Consider the following 19,830-nt stretch of genomic DNA (forward strand, 5'->3'; position numbering starts at 1 on the left):
TTTCATTCCCAAGTGCTGATCCATGGCCTCCCCTTATGCCAAGATGAGGCCATCCACAGGATGGAGAAGCAACACCTTGTGTTCTGTCTGGATACCCTCCAACCTGATGGTATGAATATCAATTTCTCCTTCCGGTAAACAAATTTCACCCCTCCCTTCCTTTATTCCCCACTCTGACCTTTTACTACTTCTCACCTGGCTATTACTTTTCCCTGGGTCCCCTCCTCTTTCCATTTCTCCTATGGTCCACCTTCTTCTCCAGTCTTTACCTTTCCCACCCACCTGGCTTCACCAGTTTCCAGCTAACCTTCTTCCCCTCCCACCTTTTTGTTCTAGCACCTTCCCCCTTCCTTCTCAGTCCTGAAGGGTCTCAGCCCAAAACATCAACTTTCTATTAATTTCTATCGATGCTGCCTGATCTGTTGAGTTCCAGCATTTTGTGCATGTTGCTTTCGATTTCGTGTTTATAAATACAATTTTTCTGAACCTTTCTACACATACCTCATGCAACAAAATTCACAGGTTATCAACATCCTTGACCAAGATATTATCAAGACTGTAAAGGAGCATTGTCAGAAACACTTTTGGAATTTAAATATACATAAGTAATCTCCTCTTCCTTATCTAAACAGGTTTATCATACCTAATGGGTTAATCAATTAGAAACAATCACCACTTTCCACAGAGGGTGTCAATAATATCAGATAAATCAGTTCATAATCCACAGTAAAGTACATAGCAACACACATCAAAGTTGCTGGTGAACGAACAGGAATTCTGCAGATGCTGGAAATTCAAGCAACACACATCAAAGTTGCTGGTGAACGTACATAGCTCTGGATTAGGTGTATTAACATTGTCCTAGAGACAAACTACATAGAAATTGGTTTGTGTCACTCATCAAACTGGGCAAAAGGAATTATCCCTATTTTAGAACAAGTGTGTCTAGGGTTTACTCAATGTTGTTACATCAGGCCAGCAAGCAACCAGAACTTGCTGAATATCAGTAGGTAGCTTATCAGGGAAGAGGATTTCAACTTCACTGTGGGTCACTCCAAAGAAATATCATTAATGTTTACAAATCAAATACTAGACAACTAAGTGTGCATTTGTGTCCTTGCTAGGCGTACCTCAGGGGTCCCCAAACTTTTTTGCACCGCTGACCGGTTTAATATTGACAATACTCTTGCGGACCAGCTGTAATGTAGGTAACAAGTCAATTATAAGTCACTTACAAGTGGCTAATACATACAATTTTGTTTCTAAAAGGGTTTATATAGCAAATTTAATATTAAACACACAGAACATATTTTCCTCGCATGAATATAGTGATAAGTCAATTATAAGACACTTATAAGTCAATAGCATCATAACATTCTAAGTAACATTTTGATATTAAACACAGAGCATATTTTCCTCGTATGAACATATAAAATCATTGCAACACACCAATATTGCTGAATCAGTGGGAGCCCTGGGCTTGTTTTCCTGCAACAAGACGATGCCATCGAGGGGTGATGGGAGACAGCAATACTCAAAGGGGGTTCCTTATGTCCAGTCTATTCTGCAATTTAGTTTTCATTGCATTCATTGCAGAAAACCCCGCTTCGCAGAGATATGATGTTAGAAATGGAAGCAACGTTTTCAGTGCTTTCGTGGCTACCTCAGGATATTCAGCCTTGACTTTGATCCAGAATGCTGACAGAGATGTTATACCAAACATACTTTTCAGCCCACGGTCATTTGCAAGCTCGAGGAGTTGATCTTCTTCCTGCGCTGACATGGATGATTCACCAGGAATATTCACAAATGGGTCACGGATCCATTCCTTTGCACGTTTTGGGCCATTTGCAGTTGGGAAGTAACGCTCGAATTCTGTTCACAGTGAAGATAGGTGATCGCGCACCAGCTGTGAGCCTCTTCCAAATTCAGCTGTGAGTCTCTTCCAAATTCTCAGCTAATGCTGGGAACATGTCAAATATGCCCTTGTCTACTCACTGTCCCTACAGTTCCAGTTTGGCTTTGAAAGCAGACACTTTATCTTCCAACTTGAAGACAGTTGTCATTCTCCCCTGAAGTGACAAATTGAGTTCATTGAGCAGGTTGAAGATGTCACACAGATAAGCGAGTTTTGCTATCCACTCCTCGTCACTGAAGTATGCTGCCAGTGGTGGCTTTTTTCCTGAAAGAATTCTCTGTAGTGGCTCTCTTAACTCAAAAACCCTGGCCAGGGCTCTCCCCCTTGATAGCCACCTGACTTCAGTGTGTAAGAGAAGCGTCTGTGCTCTGCATCCATCTCCTCGCTAAGCTGCTCAAACAAACGTTTCTTAGCCTTAGTAATACGGCTAGCTACTAAGTACGACGTTCTCAGAGCAACAGCATTTATGGAGGTGGTGGCTCTCAGCACTTGCTTCTGTCCCGCTTGCTCACGTTTTTTCCACTCAAAAACCTCAACGGGTTTGTCTTCAAGTGCAGGGTGCTTGGACACAAGGTGCCAAAGCAGTTTTGAGGACTTCATTGCCTCATTAGGCAGCTTGTCTCCACATATCACACACAGGGGGCTTGCAGCGTGCGAGTCACCAGTCACAATAAAGCCATATTTTATGTACGACTCGTCGTATTTTCTGTTGAAGAAAGCTTTCTTTTTTTTTGTAGTCTCAGCCTTAGCTGTCTCTGCGTTATCATCATCATACGGCCTTTTATGTCCCCTACCACCTCTTCTAAAGAAACTCTCAAGTGATGTTCGTTTTTTACTCATCATACCACCAAATCATATCGTTTCCTCGCGGCCCGGTTGCACATGCTTTGCAGCCCGGTGGTTGGGGACCACTAGTGTATCTCATAAGCAGCATATTGACTCACAATATCAGAGTATATTGCTACCATCTTTGTGACCAAATAAACACAAACTATTATCACTGCAACATAGAGATTTTATAATATCAAAAGTTGGTCTCTCCTTGGACTCAGCATGACAGGAATCAAACCTTATCTAAACAAGTTTGTGGTCCAATACCAGCTAATGGTTTCAAGCAGCTTTTAAGACTATCTATCCCCAGCATGCAAAGATCAATTTTTGATATCCCAACCACCATGCTGCAGTTGTACACAGCAGATGTATTCTTTTCCCACTTAGCTTAAACCTATGACCTCTAATTTTCCCCTTAACCTGCCCTATCTTTGCCCCTCAATATGATAAACATCTATAAGGTTATCCCTTAGCCTCCTTCACTCCAGGGAAAACAGTTCCAGCCTATCCAATCTCTCCTGAAAACAAATCCTCCAGTCCAGGCACATTCCGAAGATTCCCAAGATTCTTTTCTGCACCTTCTAACTTAATCTAATCCTTCTTGTATCTGGCAAGCAGACTTCAGACAATACTCAGAGCAGCATAACCAATGGTCTACAAATCTGCTACACGATGTCCCAACTCCTGTAATCAGTACCTCATCTGATGGAAGCAAGCATACGCCTTAAAAATTCTTTCTACCTGTATCACCACTTTCAGAGAACTATGAACTTGTGTTGCATGGTCTTGCTGTTCAACACTCCCCAGGGCTCTGCCATTTACTGTGCATGTCCTTTCACATCACAGGCCTTGCTTTAGTCCATGGCGAGATCATGAACTAGCCCTGTTTCATCATTCCTCATTGTCACCTCTTCAAAAAACAAACAAATTTTTGGGATAGTATCTTCCAATACAAGGTCTGCTGACTACCCCTAATTTTACTGATAAATTAACATTGTTATTATCTCCAAAACAACCTATCAGCCAATAGCAGGCCAAATAAACAAGGTGGCATGAAGTTCACTGATTTTATTTGTGGAAATGAATACTAAAAGGATAATTGTTTAAGAGCAAGAAAACACAGGGTCAAGTCATTTAAATATTACCTTGATCAGAACAAAGTCCAAATCCTCAAAGGGGATTTGTTGTGAAATTAACCACTTAAAATGTCATCGATGGACAGACTAAGAGACAGTCCAAGAATTTTCTCAGAGAAGGCTAAAACATTAACCAAGCTTAACAAAGTATGTAACATTAATTACAGACTCTATTTAAAGAATAACATCTTTCAACTTTAAACAGCAACTGCTACAGATGTAAATTGGAGTGACTAAATTGTTAAATCATAAAAGTGAAACTTCACTGAGTTTCTGCTCCTGAAGGAAGTCTGGTTCCGCTATCCTTTCTGAAACCACCCTAATTTAGTCAAAACCCAGCTCCAAAACCAATTTCTTAAAATAATCAGGGCTACAAAGTTGTTCAGATCTTTGGAAAACTCCGATCTAATCTGAACGATAACACTTTGCAGCAAGATCTCAGTTGCAGAGTATACCTGAAATGTATTTCATAGCCTTCCAAGCTATAGGCCACTTATAATAGCTTCCTCAGTAATAGCAACTGAAAAATTGGCATCAAGCATCATATTTTTCACTAAATGCTTAGAAACTTGAAAACACTTGTACAGTATCTGCTAATGACTTTTAGTTTGCAAATGCTTAGCTAATACACAGAAAATATGCATGTTCCATCCCATATTACAATTACAGAGGTAATGTTGCAATGTAGAAATCAATTGGATATGTACACAAGTTTCCACAAAAAGTAATGTGATAACAAGACATTACAGGACTTTTACTAACTAATTCAGAAAGCAAGTACTGCATCAGTAACCCACATCAGCCTAGATTTTTGTACTCAAATTTTTTAGAATGAACCTTTAAGACCTGGGGTCAATATAATTTAAGCTTCTTCAACTGACTAAATATATTCGACCAACACGTTTTTGCCAATAGTTCACTGCAGAATCCAGAAACATTAAGGTTACAGTTACTTTGAAACCAGTCATTTTAGTCATTAGGCAACATTCAAAAAAAAACAAGCTCAAGACTGAACAGCTTATTGACAGAATACTGGAACTGGAGTCAGTGAATCAGCTTATGGGAATGTGCTATATTTGTAACGTACGAGCAAAAGCAATGCCTAATGACGTCATTCTAAAATCCTTCCATGATCATACTTGAGCCTAATTATTTTTCCCCATCTACTGTCTGAGTGCTCTATCCACTTCATCCTTTCTTAATGTGTCAGATGAGCCAAAAATGTTTAGGCATATCAACAAACTTTCTGGTAATTCTTTCTCAGCAACACGCACAAAATGTTGGAGGAATTCAGCATCTACAGAAAAGAGTCAACGTTTTGGGCTGAGGCCCTTCTTCAAACCCGAAAGGTTGACTGTTTACTCTTTTCCCTGGATGCCCGAGCATTTTGTGTGTGTTGTTTTGGATCTCCGGCATGTGCAGATTTTGTGTTTGTGATAATTCTTTCTGTTCACTTTCTGCTTCAAAGAGTTGAATTCCAGAGGGAAAGACTGTTCTTGATATCCCCCATAGCTTTAGCCATATTCTCAGTCTTAAACATGACTTTTTCTTTGCTTCTTCTCTTGTTTAGCCCCTAGGGACCTACATCCATGACTCTATGGATACCCTCCTCCAACTGGATGTGGAGATTTTAGAGAGGGTGCAAAAGAAGTTCATCCAGGATGTTGTCTTGATGACAAAGTATTATCAATAAGAAGATAATCTCCTTGATTAGAGAATATTATTCATCAACAAACTTAAGATTGATGTCACTGGAGCATCAGATGCTGAAGGGCTACTTGCTGAAGTTTACAAAATTAGGAGGGGTACAGATGTTTCCATTTACTTCCTCCAGATATCGTTATTTTGGTACAATATAGAAAGCTCAGTACCAAGTATGCGTACTTTTAAAATAATCTCTTCAGTTTATCTTCATTCATTTTTGGGCCCATGGGCATTACTGACACATCCAGCATTTATTGTCATTCACTAACTGCTCTTGATAAGGTGATCATCAATCACCTTTCTGGTGAGTGAATTCCAGGATTTAGATCCAGTGACGAAGGAAATATGGATCGATTTAGTACTCAAGATGGGTGTTTAAATTGGAGGAAAAACTGCAGGTAGTGGTGTTCCCATGCACCATTTCCAGGTTCTTGCTGGGCAAAGCCATGCAGTTAGGAAGTAATGCAGCAGCGGTCAATCAAATATTAGCAGTGTGTGGTGTGGATGGTAAACACTACAGGCATTGTCAAATTCCTAGAAAAAGTAAATATTAAAGCTAGCAGAAAAGGTAACAATTAACTTGGCTGCTTTGTCCTAGAAGCTGCCAGGTTTGCAGTGTGCAGTTTCAGCTGCACTTGACTAGATAAGTACAGAGTTTTTTTTAAAATCACACTTCAAAGTTCAAAGTACATTTATTATCAAAGTATGTATACCTGGTACAATCTTGAAATTCATCTCTTTACAGGAAGCCACACAAAAAAGAAACCCTATAGAAGCCGTTAAAGCAAGACAGTTGAACATCCAATGTGCAGAGAGAAAAAAAAAGATTCTGCAATCAATAAAAGTAATCAAATAGCATTCAGAACTGAAGTTCATAAAAGTGAGTCAGTCTACAGCCAGGCATCACTGCAGCTGATTGAGAAGCCTGTTAGTTGCAGGCCACAGCCCCAGTTTAGTGCAGAAACAAGTAAACTTCGCAGAGCAGCCAGCTAAATGGGCCTGTCCCTCAACTCCAGCCCTAACATCCTGACCTTTTTAATATGGCCTGCACTTAAATCCTCCAACCGTCAAGTTGTTCTTTGCTACCAGATCTGGGCTTCACCTCGTCTCTGCCTCTCCCCATTCCTGCTGCATCAAATTGCCTCCAAGTCGACTCCTGCAATGGCCATACATTGGCTCATTTCAAGCTCTCTGGCCCGGACCCCGCTGCCTCGATTTGGCCTGACACGCCATGCTGCAATAGATAGATAGACATACTTCATTGATCCCAAGGGAAATTGGGTTTCGTTACAGTTGCACCAACCAAGAATAGAGTATAAATATAGCAACATAAAACCATAAATAATTAAATAATATCTAAATTATGCCAGATGGAAATAAGTCCAGGACCAGCCTATTGGCTCTGACTGTCTGACCCTCCAAGGGAGGAGTTGTAAAGTTTGATGGCCACAGGCAGGAATGACTTCCTATGACGCTCAGTGTTGCATCTCGGTGGAATGAGTCTCTGGCTGAATGTACTCCTGTGCCCAGCCAGTCCATTATGTAGTGGATGGGAGACATTGTCCAAGATGGCATGCAACTTGGACAGCATCCTCTTTTCAGACACCACCTTCCTGCACCTTCAAGACTTCAGTTCACGCCGGAAAAAAACCAGGTCACACAGCGAGTTCAAGAGCTCAACTAGGCCAGGGAAGTTACAGGTTATTACTTGCAGTGATCATTTACCAGAAAATGTGTGAATAATATTTTGTTATTTTGTTTTATTTGCCACCAGCAAGTAGTTGCTTAAACTTCACCAGTGCCATCTTAAACAGGAAGTGCACCTTGCAGAAGCTAAAAAGTTTTTAGTGTTACAAAATGAACCATTTGCAACACCTTACCCAACCTCAAATCTGCCCTTTGGCTTATAAATAATATTTGACTGGAAATGTTCAGCTTTTGGTCAATGATAACCTCCATAATAATAAGATACCCTTTGACCACCAGCAACAGCAAACATGTCTTTCATCAATCATACTAAATGGACCTTAGTCAAATCTATTAATCAAGTATAACATGATAGATTCCTCTAAGAATAAAAAAACAATATATCTGAAATATGTACCCATCAAATTAAAATAAAATGGAATTTGGTTTATTGAGAGACACACTGGAATTGAGAAAAATCTTGTAGACAATACTGATCAAATATTCCTGAACTGGTAATTTAGGATTATTTCTCCACAAATGCTGCTTGACATTTTATGATATATAGTGGATCAAGAAAATTGGTTACAGAATTATGCAATATGACAGTTATTTATCCTGTGTACTAACTTTGAAATCATACAATCTACACAAGTCATACATAACTTTGACTACTATCAACTCTTCCCTTTTGCTAATAAAATATATTTCAGCACATAAGTAGGTTCTGTATCATATTCAAGCAAGGAATTCTGTATCATCTTAGTGGAAAGCTAGCTTCAATTTGAGTCATACAGCTGGCCTTGATATCCCCAGCGATATATCAACTTCAAGGATAGTTATTTTACAATAATGATCACTATTATGTCTGTGGCTGCTATTTGAAAAGTGTGAAATGTGATTAGGTATATTTAGAAAGTGAAAAGCCTCTACAATGTTACGGGTGAGACTGCAGAGTGCTGAGCTTCTTAATACTTCAGTACCAGGAAATATCTCTATCTTTAAGACTATTTTAGTTCAAATTTGAGATTTAACTGATATCAAATCATCCTTCACTACAGCAAAAATTCCAATTAGCTGCTATACTGTGTGTAGAAATGCTTATGATTTGGCATTTGGCTCACCTGGGTTCCCTTTAAATGCACTGGAGTCCCAACCCACATTCCTTTCAAACTCACTAGTGTAACCCTGCTTCCTCCCTCCTTATAAACTCAGAGATCACATTCTCTTATGCCCTATCAACTCACAGGTGCACCATTCTCTCTGTCCCCCATAAGCTACCAAGCTCACTGGAAAATTTATTGTTCTCCTGTGAAACATCTTTAAAAATGGATTAAAAGTACACTGGTCTATTAGTAGCAGCATTATGCAATAGCCCAGAAAATCTGCTACTACAGCTGTGAAAACCAAGAGTGCCAGATTTTTGGAGCTTTACTGTGTATTTCACCTTTCATCACCTTGTGAGCTTCAGTCAATCTTTAACATTAACAAATATCAAAATCAACAGGTTTATTCTGCTAATTTATGAGTTCAAAAAATAAGCAGCTCCATGAAACATACAAGAGTGATGGCCCATTGGTTCATCTATATAATGTGTATGGGGTGTCAGGGAGGGGTAGCACCTCTGGTGGGGTAACATGTCGCGTCCTTTTCAAGGCGGTTAGTCCACCTTTGGTCCCCACCTGGCACTCAGCTCTCACCTGTGGCTCCCCGTAGCTGTTTGCGTGCGACAGCGGCCACACCCCGGGCAACGGCTTCGATAAGCTGGCTAAACCAGGTGAGGGTAGCCGACGGGTCTTGAACCCTCGGTGTGATAGGGAGCTGTCTACCCCAGCATGTGAAGACAGACTCCGGCGGATTGAGCGGACGAGACCAATGGAAGGTCCAACAGTCAAGAAGGCGGTCTCTGTAAGCGTCGTGGAACGTGTGGAGCAGGACAAGACACAGAAGACGTCCTGGTCATCCACTGCGCCTAGTCCCATCTCCAGCCACCTCGACTCTGTCTTGCCACTGGATCCAGATGGGAATTGGGAAGAGAGAGTGAGGCTGACGCTGCGCAACTCTCCCTCACTTAAATCCAAGTCACGCGCTAGCCTCGACACCATCAATAATGGTGTCGAGGTCCTCATCGACGTACAATGGACGAACAACAACATAACCAAAAAATAAGAAATAGAATTAGGAATAAGCATTGCCTATTCAGCTATTTGATAAGATTGTGACTGATCTTTCCTCAAACTCTAGTGGCTATATTGTGGTGATACAGGTAACAGCTTGGGGTGCTGCATGTTTCCTTTCTCTCCCTCAATGAACTTAAGCAGATTATTGAGCCTGACCTTTCAATAAGAGCAGCAGTGTCTGTTTGCCTTTTTCTATGCTTTGCATTGGTTTATTATTGTCACATGTACCACCCAAGATACAGTGAAAAGCTTGTCTTGCATATTGTTTATACAATGCGCGTGTTCAGCTGTTGTACAAGGTATAACAATAATAGTGCAGGTAAACAGTAAAGTGCACAATCATAACGAGGTAAACTGAGGCCATACAAGAGGTCTCTTCAAGAATCTGATAACAGTAAGAATCACAGGCAGTACTTGAGCCTGGTGGTACGTGCTTTCAGCCTTTCGTATGTTCTGAATTATGGGCGCGGAGGCAGGCGGGGGAGGAAGGAGAATGTTGATGCTTTGATAGTTGCTGCTGCTTGCGCAGGGGAGGGGGATGCGGGGGCCTTGGGTTCTCTCTTCATTTTTTGGGGGTTCTTCTGTTTTTCATGGAGGTCTATAAAGACACCTATTTCAGGTTGTATACTATATAATATGCATTCTCTGATAATAAACTGAACCATTGATGGGAGAGGAAGAATAGAAAATGTCCAGTGTGATCAGGGTTTTGATTACGCTGGCTGCTTTAATGATGCCTTTTCCTGGTATTTCTGTTAGCATTTATTACTGGAAACAATTTTTCTGCATCCACTAAGATAGCACTATACATAAAATCTTATGTTCTAGTATCCCCAGTCATATTCATGATGAAAAAGCCATGATTTGTACTTCATTCACAAGTGAAATGCAGTCATTATTAATTGATTACAAAATCAAGTACTGAAAGTTCTCTGATATTACAAATATTTCATTAGCTTTGACAAATGAATCTAGAGTAAATTAAGAGGTATCACAGCACACCTCAGCAAACCACAATGAATTAACTCAAAACTTAACAGACCAAAGGTTAGCTCAATAATTGTTTCCCAGGGATGGGAGTCATCTTAAACTCAGAAAAAAATGTATGGTGATTAATCAACATATTTCTTTTACTAACTACCAAATTATTATGGATGGATTTAGAATATGGGGAACACCTTTAAGGTTTCATATGATTTACCCTGTCTTTGAAATTTCTACAGCCCCAAGGAGAGATAACATGCATTCATGTTCCCCCCCCCATACATTTTCTTTCTTTTCAAATCTTTTTATTATCCAAAATTTACAAGAGTACATCGAAGTAAGCAAAACTTACAATGTCTCAAGAAATCCCCCCCCCCATACATTTTATCTAGGCTTCTGCATCTAAGCTATTTTGATGTGCAGCTAATATCAGAGCTAAAAACGCATTCAGGAATTTAACATTCCATATTATTTCATTGATAATTAAACAGATTTCCCAAGTCATAGGTTTTTTAAAAATATTGTTCATGGACTTATTAACATACAAAATGACTGCTTGGGCCTTGATGGCATATTTGAATCTTCACTGGCCAAAGGTGAATTGCCAGATGACTAGCGACAGCAAATGAGGTACCTTAATTCAAAATGGGCAGCAGAGGTAAGCTAGTTAATCTTATGTAGGTGGTAGGGATATTTCTGAAAAATAAATCCGAGAGGCAGGATTAATCTGCAAGTGGAAAGGCAGGGATTGATCACGGATAGTCAATACAATTTGTTCATGAAAGATCCTATCTGACTAATTTAAGATTTTTCAAGATATATTAAAGGCAGCAGTGCAGTTAATATGGCTTACATGGATTTCATTGAAACCTTTGACAGGGCCCTTCTTGGAAGGCTGGTCCAAAAGGTTACAACCCATGAGATAACTTTATGAATTGAATATGTAACAATATTATTGCTAGATATGAATATAGAAGATATGATTAGCAAGTTTGCAGATGACATGGAAAATGATGATGCTGTTCACAGTGAAGAGGGTAGTCATAGGCTGAGTGATACCAATCAGCTGTTAAATTGGGCAGAACAACAGCACATGGAAATGAATCCTCTACGTGTGAGATAATCATTTATGGAGGTTCAAATTAGAGCAGCATGTATCCCAAGAATTATTATTGTGAAACAAAGAGAGGTTGTTGTACAAGTTCGAAGATCCCTAAAGGTGGCAGTACAGAGGAATAAGGTAGTGAAGTCATGAATGATTCTCATCTTCATTAACTGAGCAAAGTATGCAAGTTCAAACTCTCAGTAGAACTTTATTTAACATTTGTTGAGCCACAGCTTTGTTTGCTAAACTCTTAGAAAGAAATTATTGCACTGGAGTAGATGCAAAGGAAATTCACCAGGATGATGCTTGGTTTGGAGTATTTCACTAATAAGTACACACCAGGTAAGTGGGCTTGTTTTCCTTGGAGTGGAGGAGATACCTGATAAAAATATACAAAATTATGAGGTATAGATAGGTAACATTGTAAAAAAAAATGTCATGGCAGTGGTGTCCAAGACCAAAGGGCATTGGTTAAAGTTGAGGAGTAACAGGCTCAGAAGGGACCCAAGGAAAATGTTTTTTTCCATTCAGAGCATGGTTGCAATCTAAAATGCACTGCTTGTGAAAGCAGGTGAGGCAGATATTCACACAACCTTTAATAAAACACCTGGATAAGTATTGAATTGCCAAGGTATAGTAGGCTGTGGACTACATGCTGGTAAATGGGATTAATATAGATAGTAACTTTATAGTTGGCACAGAAGGACCAACTTCTGCATTATATGACGCTATGACTCTGATTCCACCCAAGATGCCTGAGGAATAGTGCATGCTCGTTTCAGGCTAGCTCATGACACAGTAATTAGGTGAATGAACATTGCACAGTGCTATGCACCTTGTATTAGATATGTTGCTTTCTTCTCCAGTGTGTTGATTAACAACCCTGCATGACACAAGGTGGTTAAATGCGGCACACAATTCCAGTGGCAGCATAGACTTAATGATGAAATCACATTCCCAGTTCAAACTGATTTGATCCACTTAATGTGTGATTCTGCAGGACATACAGTATGGCCAACTTTTCCAAATTCCTTTGATTTCCTTTTTCTCAACTTAACGGTATGAGGAGTAGCAATAGATCCTATGGAAAACAGAGTCTGAAGATATGTCATGCTTACAAGTTAGGAGTGAAAAATGGCCTTAAGGACAAAAGTAATCCACATTCCACCGCTCTGAATTGTGCCCATTATCTAAAGATAGTGCATGTTACATGCTCCTGCACTCAAAAATACTATTTTAACAAAAATACAATTATTTGTTGAGTCTCTATTCATCATATAATAACTGCATCTAAGTAAAAATCACTGTTGTTCATCTTGCATGAAATATTTTTATTGTATTGTTAATCATATAAAGGCTTCTCAGTATGTGAGAACCATGGTTAGTTAGTTACATCTCTTTTCTCTCCACCTCAAATACGTACCATCTATAAAGAATTTAATTCAATTTGTTTGGTTTTCAATTGCTGGGATAATCTAAATACTGAACTCCACTCAATCCTATGCCTTCACTGCCATTCTCAGGGAAATATTTAGGACTTGAAGTTGAACATGAAAGGACGAAAATCTTCTGTTTATGAAATGGAAGCATCAGAATGTGACCAGTTGGAAACAGGCCAGACTTTAAATTTAAAGAACACTTTTCTACTTGATTGCTAACATTAATGTTACTTGTCAGACCATCTTTAAATCCATTAAAAATTTCTCTACCATTGCACATTTTGCTCCCATTCAAAACTGCTGAAAATTATCAATCTTGTGTAGGCATTTGAGTTAAGTGAAAACCAGGTTATAGCCTAAATAAAGGAAAATCTCCTAAGGTAGGCTGTGTGGAATTTTAAAACTATTCAGTGAATGCAGGGAATAAAGTATAATTGATGTACAACATATACACATTTTTATTACAAAATTTTAAATTTGAATTGCAAATATATGATGCTGGATTGACAATGAAAAAGGCTCACTGATATTAATTACAACAGACCGCATTCATGTCCTTGGTAACTAGAGATCACTATCACTGTATTTCATGCTTAAAGCAACATTAAGTACTGGATATTAATGCTCATAGTTAATTTTTTGCTTGGTATATTTCAATTCCAGAAGGAGGAATTAAACAGATTAATCAATGTAAATATTGGCCAGGCCAATATTTAAACCTATTTGCCACTTACTACCAAAAACACTGTTTTCATTAATTTTCTAGCAGAAGGCACACCCCATCCTGTTTGCCACATATTCTATTGTAATGTAGATTGAATAATACATTTTAAAAGGAGGATGTTTACAAAATTTGGAGACAAATGTTCCCTGAACCAAGAATGTTAGTCCAGTAGTATTCCAAATAAAATCTTGTATGGATTCCACCAAAACAGCCTGGCACAAGTATAAAACCAGACATTTCTAATTTATATATTCAATGACATACCTTGTCACATCTTACACCAAATTAATATGCAGTAAGTGAGCTTTAAAATAGTAATCCCAAACTACAGGATTTAGGATGTAAGAGTATTCATGCACAAAGAGGGTGTGGCACTGTGAGAAAGGGAAAGTGTAAAATCAAATTGTTCAGAACACAAATGTAGCTGCAGAAAGGACCGATTCTGAAGAATGACATGCTGGGAGCTGAGAAAGAAGAAAAAGCTATATTTGCTCCTGTTTACAACATAAAGTTTTAACGCTGTTTGTAGAGTAGGCCTCTTCTACATTAGACACCAATCAGTAAGGACAGGCAGCAACCTATTCATGATTATGATGTTCTACGAGACTGCTTCCTCAGTCCCCTAGCCTATTTCCTATACACACATGCCAGATTCTGCTCTAATTCCATTGCAAGTTTGCAGATGATATTGCCATAGTGGCTGTATCTTGAACCGGAGTACCGAAAAGAGGTGCAGAGTTTATGATACATGACAACCTTTCCCTGAACATCAGCAAAACTAGAGAACTGGTCACTGACTTCAGGAAAGGAGTGGTGCATATGCTCCTGTTCACGTCAGTGGTACTGAGATTGAGAACTTCCAAGTTCCTAGGAGTGAACATCACCAACAGCCCATCTTGATCCAACCACAGACATCACAGCCAAGAAAGCTCACCAACATCTCTACTTTCTCAGGAAGCGAAAGAAAATCGGGATGTCTCCATTGACCCTTATCAATGCATCATAGAAAGCTTTCTCTCTAGACGCATCATGGCTTGGTGCAACAACTGCTCTGCCTGTGACTGCAAGAAACTGCAGAACTGTGGACACAACAGACACAACACAGAAACCAGTCTCCCCTCTTTGGATTCTATCTTCTCACTGCATCTGTAAAGTAGCCAGCATAATCAAAGACCCACCCACCATGTATATTATCTCTTCTCCCTCTTCCATTGAGCAGAACATTAAAAAAACCTGAAAACATGTAACACCAGACTCTAGGACAGCTTCTACCCCAGTTCTCCAAGACCAGTGAAGGTTCCCCAGTACAAAAAGATGGAATTTAGAACTCAATTTACCTTGCACCTTATCATCTACGTACACTACATTTTCTATGTAGCTATTCTTTATTCTGCATTTTGATATTGTCTTACTTTGTACTGCCTCACTGCTATATAATGAGTTGATATGAACAGTATAAAACAAGCTTTTCATTCGAACCACAGTAAACAACAATAAACCTGAAGTTCAAAGTAAATTTATCAAAACACATGTCGCCACACAACCCTGCATTCATTTTCTTGTGGGCATACTTAATAAATTGAATAACCACAACAGAATCACTGAAAGACTGCATCTAACATGGCTAACAACTAATGTAGAAAAGACAAACTGTGCAAATGCAAAAGAAGGAAATAATTATAATAAACAATAAGTATCAAGAACATGAGATGAAGAATCCTTGAAAGCGAGTCCACAGGTTGTGGAAACAGTTCAATGATGGGGCAAGTGAAGTTGAGTGAAATTAACTCCTTCGCTTCAGGAGCCTGATGATTGAGGGGTAGTAACTACGCCTAAAGTCGATGGTGAGAGCCCTGAGGCTCCTGTATTTTCTTCCTGATGGCAGCAGTGAGAAGAGTTCATGACCAGGTGGTGGGGGTCCCTGATGATGAATGCTGCTCTTCTGCAATAATGCTTCATGTAGATGCGTCCAATGGTAGGGAGGACTTTACTCATGATGGACTGGGCTGCAAACATTACTTTTTGTAGGATCTTCTGTTGAAGGGCATTGGTGTTTCCATACCAGGCTGTGTTCTACAGCCAGTCAATATACTCTCCACCACACATCTATGGAAGTTTGTCAGTTTTAGATCTCATGCCGAACCTTCGCAGACTTCTAAGAAAGTAGAGGTGTTGCCGTGCTTTCTTTGTAATGGCACTTGTGTGCTGGACTCAGGACAGATCAATAATCAGCTCCTTGGTCTTGCTGACATTGAGGAAGGGGTGGTTGTTGTGGCACCACTCAGCCAGATTTTCAAGCTAATTTGTCACATCTCTGATTCAGCCAACAACAGGTTTGCTGATGACACCACTGACAGTTGCATTTACCATCTCTTCAATATTGACACCCCAGTAGACTTCAAAACAAATTAAATGATTTAACCAATTAAAGAAAAATAAGATAATTTTAAGATTTTCCCATGTGCATAATCTGTACATGCTCAACTCTGAGGATTTTTGCTCTGCAGATGTTTCTATCCAATAGCAAAATAAAAATGAAATCCAAAACATTCTCTCCCAGTTATATGCCCTTTTTTTTTTAAGAAGTTATAATAGCAGCAGAAATTCAGCAGCCAGTCTAATGAGAGTTTAGCAAAGTAAATCCTAGTGACATCGAGATAAGTGCTCCTGGTAGCTGGTCACACTCACCTAACAGAGGAGTACATACTACTGGGATGGGTACTCAAAATGGCAATTAGCATGCACTAGAAACACTGAAAAGTCTTATAGTTCTACCAGTCATTTCAATATATTTACCTAAATATGTACTTTGCACTGCATTAACCAGGGAGATGGACACAAATATTAAACATTTAATTCAATAACATGATTTGTTCCTGAACATTTTACCTAATATTGTTCTGATTTAGGCCAAAGCTCTTTCACATTTACCAATCTTCAGCCTTTTCTGAAACAAGGAAGTCAGTTTACTGACCCAATGTCCACAATAAACATGGCTCTTTACTCATTTCAAATATTATAAGATAAGCACGATCAAGCCTGGCATCATTTTTTTATCAACATAACTCTAACTTAGGCTCTGGGCAATATTCGCATTGTACTTGTTTTTTCTTCTACAATATAATGTCATTATGACTGAATCAATAGTAATAGGATCAGAATGAAAATTAACTAAAAATCAACAATTAACTAGAACATAGAGCAGAAAATGTCTAAATGTTGAATAAAGAGAAACTCAGAAATTAGAATAATGAATCACTCGTTACAGTAAATAGTCACATTACTGTCAATCTTCAGTTTTACCTCACTTTTCATTGTGGGTTACCTGTTACTTTTAACAAATGAAAACAAGTTGCCTCTGATTACTGCAACTCTTTGGCTGTGTAAAGAAGCAACAAATAATAGCAAATATTACAAGGAAATTCAAACTCAATAGAATGCTCCCTTGCAGAAAATTCATTACGTAAGAGCTGGGAAATCATGATACAACTTTACAAAACATTGGTTAGGCCACTTCTGGAATATTGTCTACGGTTCAGACGAATGTGGCATAGTGTACCTTGAGAGGTCCTTTGAGCCAGTGATGTACAGAGGGATCTTGGGGTACAAGCCCATAGCTCTGAAAGTAGCAATACAATGGATATATCAGTTTAGATTCAACTTTATTGTCATTGTGCCCGAGTACAAATACAAAGCCAATGAAATGCAGCTAGCATCTAACCAGAAATGCAAAGAAGTGTTATTTACAAAATACCTGCAAATAAAAAGTGCTACAGCACACAGATATAAAAGTACTGAGACAGTACAATATGGGTGCAATACTGCTTAGCACTGTGATGTGAGGTTCAGCCTCAGGGAAGAAGCTCTTCCTGTGTCTGCTGGTGCGGGAGCGGAGGCTCCTGTAGCGCCAACCGGATGGGAGGAGAGTAAAAAGTCCATAGATAGGGTGAGATGCATCCTTGATAATGCTTTTCACCCTGCCCAGGCAGCGTTTATGGTAGATGTTCTTAAAGATGGGTAATTGGGTGCGGACAATCCGCTTGGCAGTTTTCACCACACACCGGAGTGCTTTGCGGTCCGATATGGGACAATTGCCATACCACACTGAGATGCAGTTAGTGAGTATGCTCTCAATGGCACAGCAGTAAAAGTCCATCAGTATTCTGGGACAGAGGTGAGCTTTCTTGATACTCCGCAGAAAATGAAGGCGCTGTTATGGTGGCAAAGAAGGGAGATGATATGCTTTCCTTCAGTGTTCAGGACATTTGAGTATAAAAGTTTGACTATGAAACTTTTAGTTGACCACATTTGGAGGACCGTGTGCAATTCTAGTTGCTGGATTACAGGAATGATAAGGAGGATGCAGAAAAGATGTACTTTGATTGGGGAATAAATCTTGATAAAGATGGAATCATTTTATTGCTGGAGCATAGGGGGCCAAAAGTAAATCGGATAGAAGTACATAAAATTTATGAAAGCTATACATAAGGCAAATTCTAAGTCCTTTTCCCCCAGTGAGAAAATGGCACTGACTGGAGAGCATATATTTAAAATGAGAGGGGAAGAGTGTGAAGGAGATTTACAAAGGAATTTTTTTTTTTAAATATGGAAAGGGTAGTAGGTGCTTGAAACATGATGTCAGGAGAACTGCCAAGAAGCAGATACGATTGTTAGGAAGCATTTAGACAGACACATAAACAGGTAACCAATAGGATATGGATCTAGTGCATGCAGATGGGATTAGTTTAGACTGGCTTCACGGCCAGCTCAAAGGGCCGGTTTAAAGCTGTAATGACTCTATGGCTCTTTCAATATGGAATTAACTTTAATGTGGTTTAACATACTACAAAAAATATATATTGCCTCCTTAACTCAGTACAGAACTATATTAAGTCCTTCAGCTAAAGAAACACAATGAAATTAACAACTGTCTCCATGGACCTATACTAGAGGGATAAACAATAGTCTACAAGAGAGAGGAGTCAGCAGATGTTGGAATCAGGAGCAACAATTAGCTGGAGGAACTCAGCAGGTCAAGCAGCGTCTGCAGTGGTAAGTAATGGTCCACACTTCAGACTGAAACCGTGCATCAGGAGACAACCAGTATAAAGGGGACAGACAGAGAGAGATGAGCGAGTTGAAAAATCTACAGCTCCCTTTCACAATCTTAAGGTTTATTAAAAATTGACTAATACTGCAATTGGTTAATGATTAATGCCTGTAAAATTTTAAACAGTATTATTGCCGAAATTCAAACTCTATCTGAAAATATTCACACTATGGGTGAACAATTTGCTGGATGAAGAATTTCAGTCATTTAACAATCACTGAAAAACTACAACATAATATTTACATTGTACCATTTCTTCAGTTTTCCAGTTCACAAAAGTCATCTCTCATTTTACACAACTAGGTATCTATGACACTGAACTTGTTTGTCAATTCATTAACAGGATCTAAGCATCACTGCCAAGGGCAACATTTATTAATTATGAGAAGCAATGAACCACTTTCTTGAATGACAGACATTAGTACACCTAGAGTGTTGTTATGAATGAAATTCCAGGATTGACTGCAGCAATGTGAAGCAATGGCAATTATTTTCAAGTCAGTGTGAATGTAGGGGAACCTTCTGATGATGTTTCCAGGTGCCTGTTAGTTTGTGATGGTAACAAAAGGGCGCCACAGAAGCGTAGCAGTTAGCATGATGCCATTACAGCTCGGTATATTCCAGCATTGTTCTAAAAGGAGTCTCTGTGCATCCTCCCTTTGGAATGTGTGGCTTTTTTCCAGCTCCTCCAGTTTCCTCCCACAATCCATATACATACCCGGTAGGTTAAACTGTCCCGTGAGGAGGTTAGGGTTAATCGGGTTTCTCAGGGATTGCTGGGGCAATGTGGCTCGAAGGGCCAACTCCATGCTGTATCACTAAATAAAGCTTCAAGATTGCAGTCGGAGTAGCTCAGATAAATAACTGCAAAGTACTTTGCAGACACTGCAACCACCTTACCTATGTTGCTAAAGGTTATAATCAAGTGGGCTACTTTGTCCTGAAGAGTGTCATTGCATTCATTGATACTGAATCCATCTAGATAAGTGCAAAATATTCCATCACATTCCTGA

General features: G+C 39.3%; 1 protein-coding gene across 10 annotated transcripts in view; it reads right to left on the bottom strand.

Annotated features, from left to right (window-relative positions):
* The window catches only part of setd5 (SET domain containing 5), a 184,772-nt gene that overhangs the window by 155,182 nt on the left and 9,760 nt on the right, over positions 1 to 19,830 (bottom strand). The window contains exon 1 of one of the 10 annotated variants that reach the window (XM_072280859.1): positions 17,267 to 17,284. The exons of the other annotated variants lie outside the window; for them this stretch is intronic. The gene's annotated coding sequence lies outside the window, so the exon portion shown is untranslated. Of the gene's footprint in view, positions 1 to 17,266; positions 17,285 to 19,830 lie in introns of those variants that run through there. 10 annotated transcript variants of the gene reach the window in all.

Source organism: Mobula birostris, chromosome 16, assembly GCF_030028105.1.
Source record: "Mobula birostris isolate sMobBir1 chromosome 16, sMobBir1.hap1, whole genome shotgun sequence".
Lineage (NCBI taxonomy): Eukaryota > Metazoa > Chordata > Chondrichthyes > Myliobatiformes > Myliobatidae > Mobula > Mobula birostris.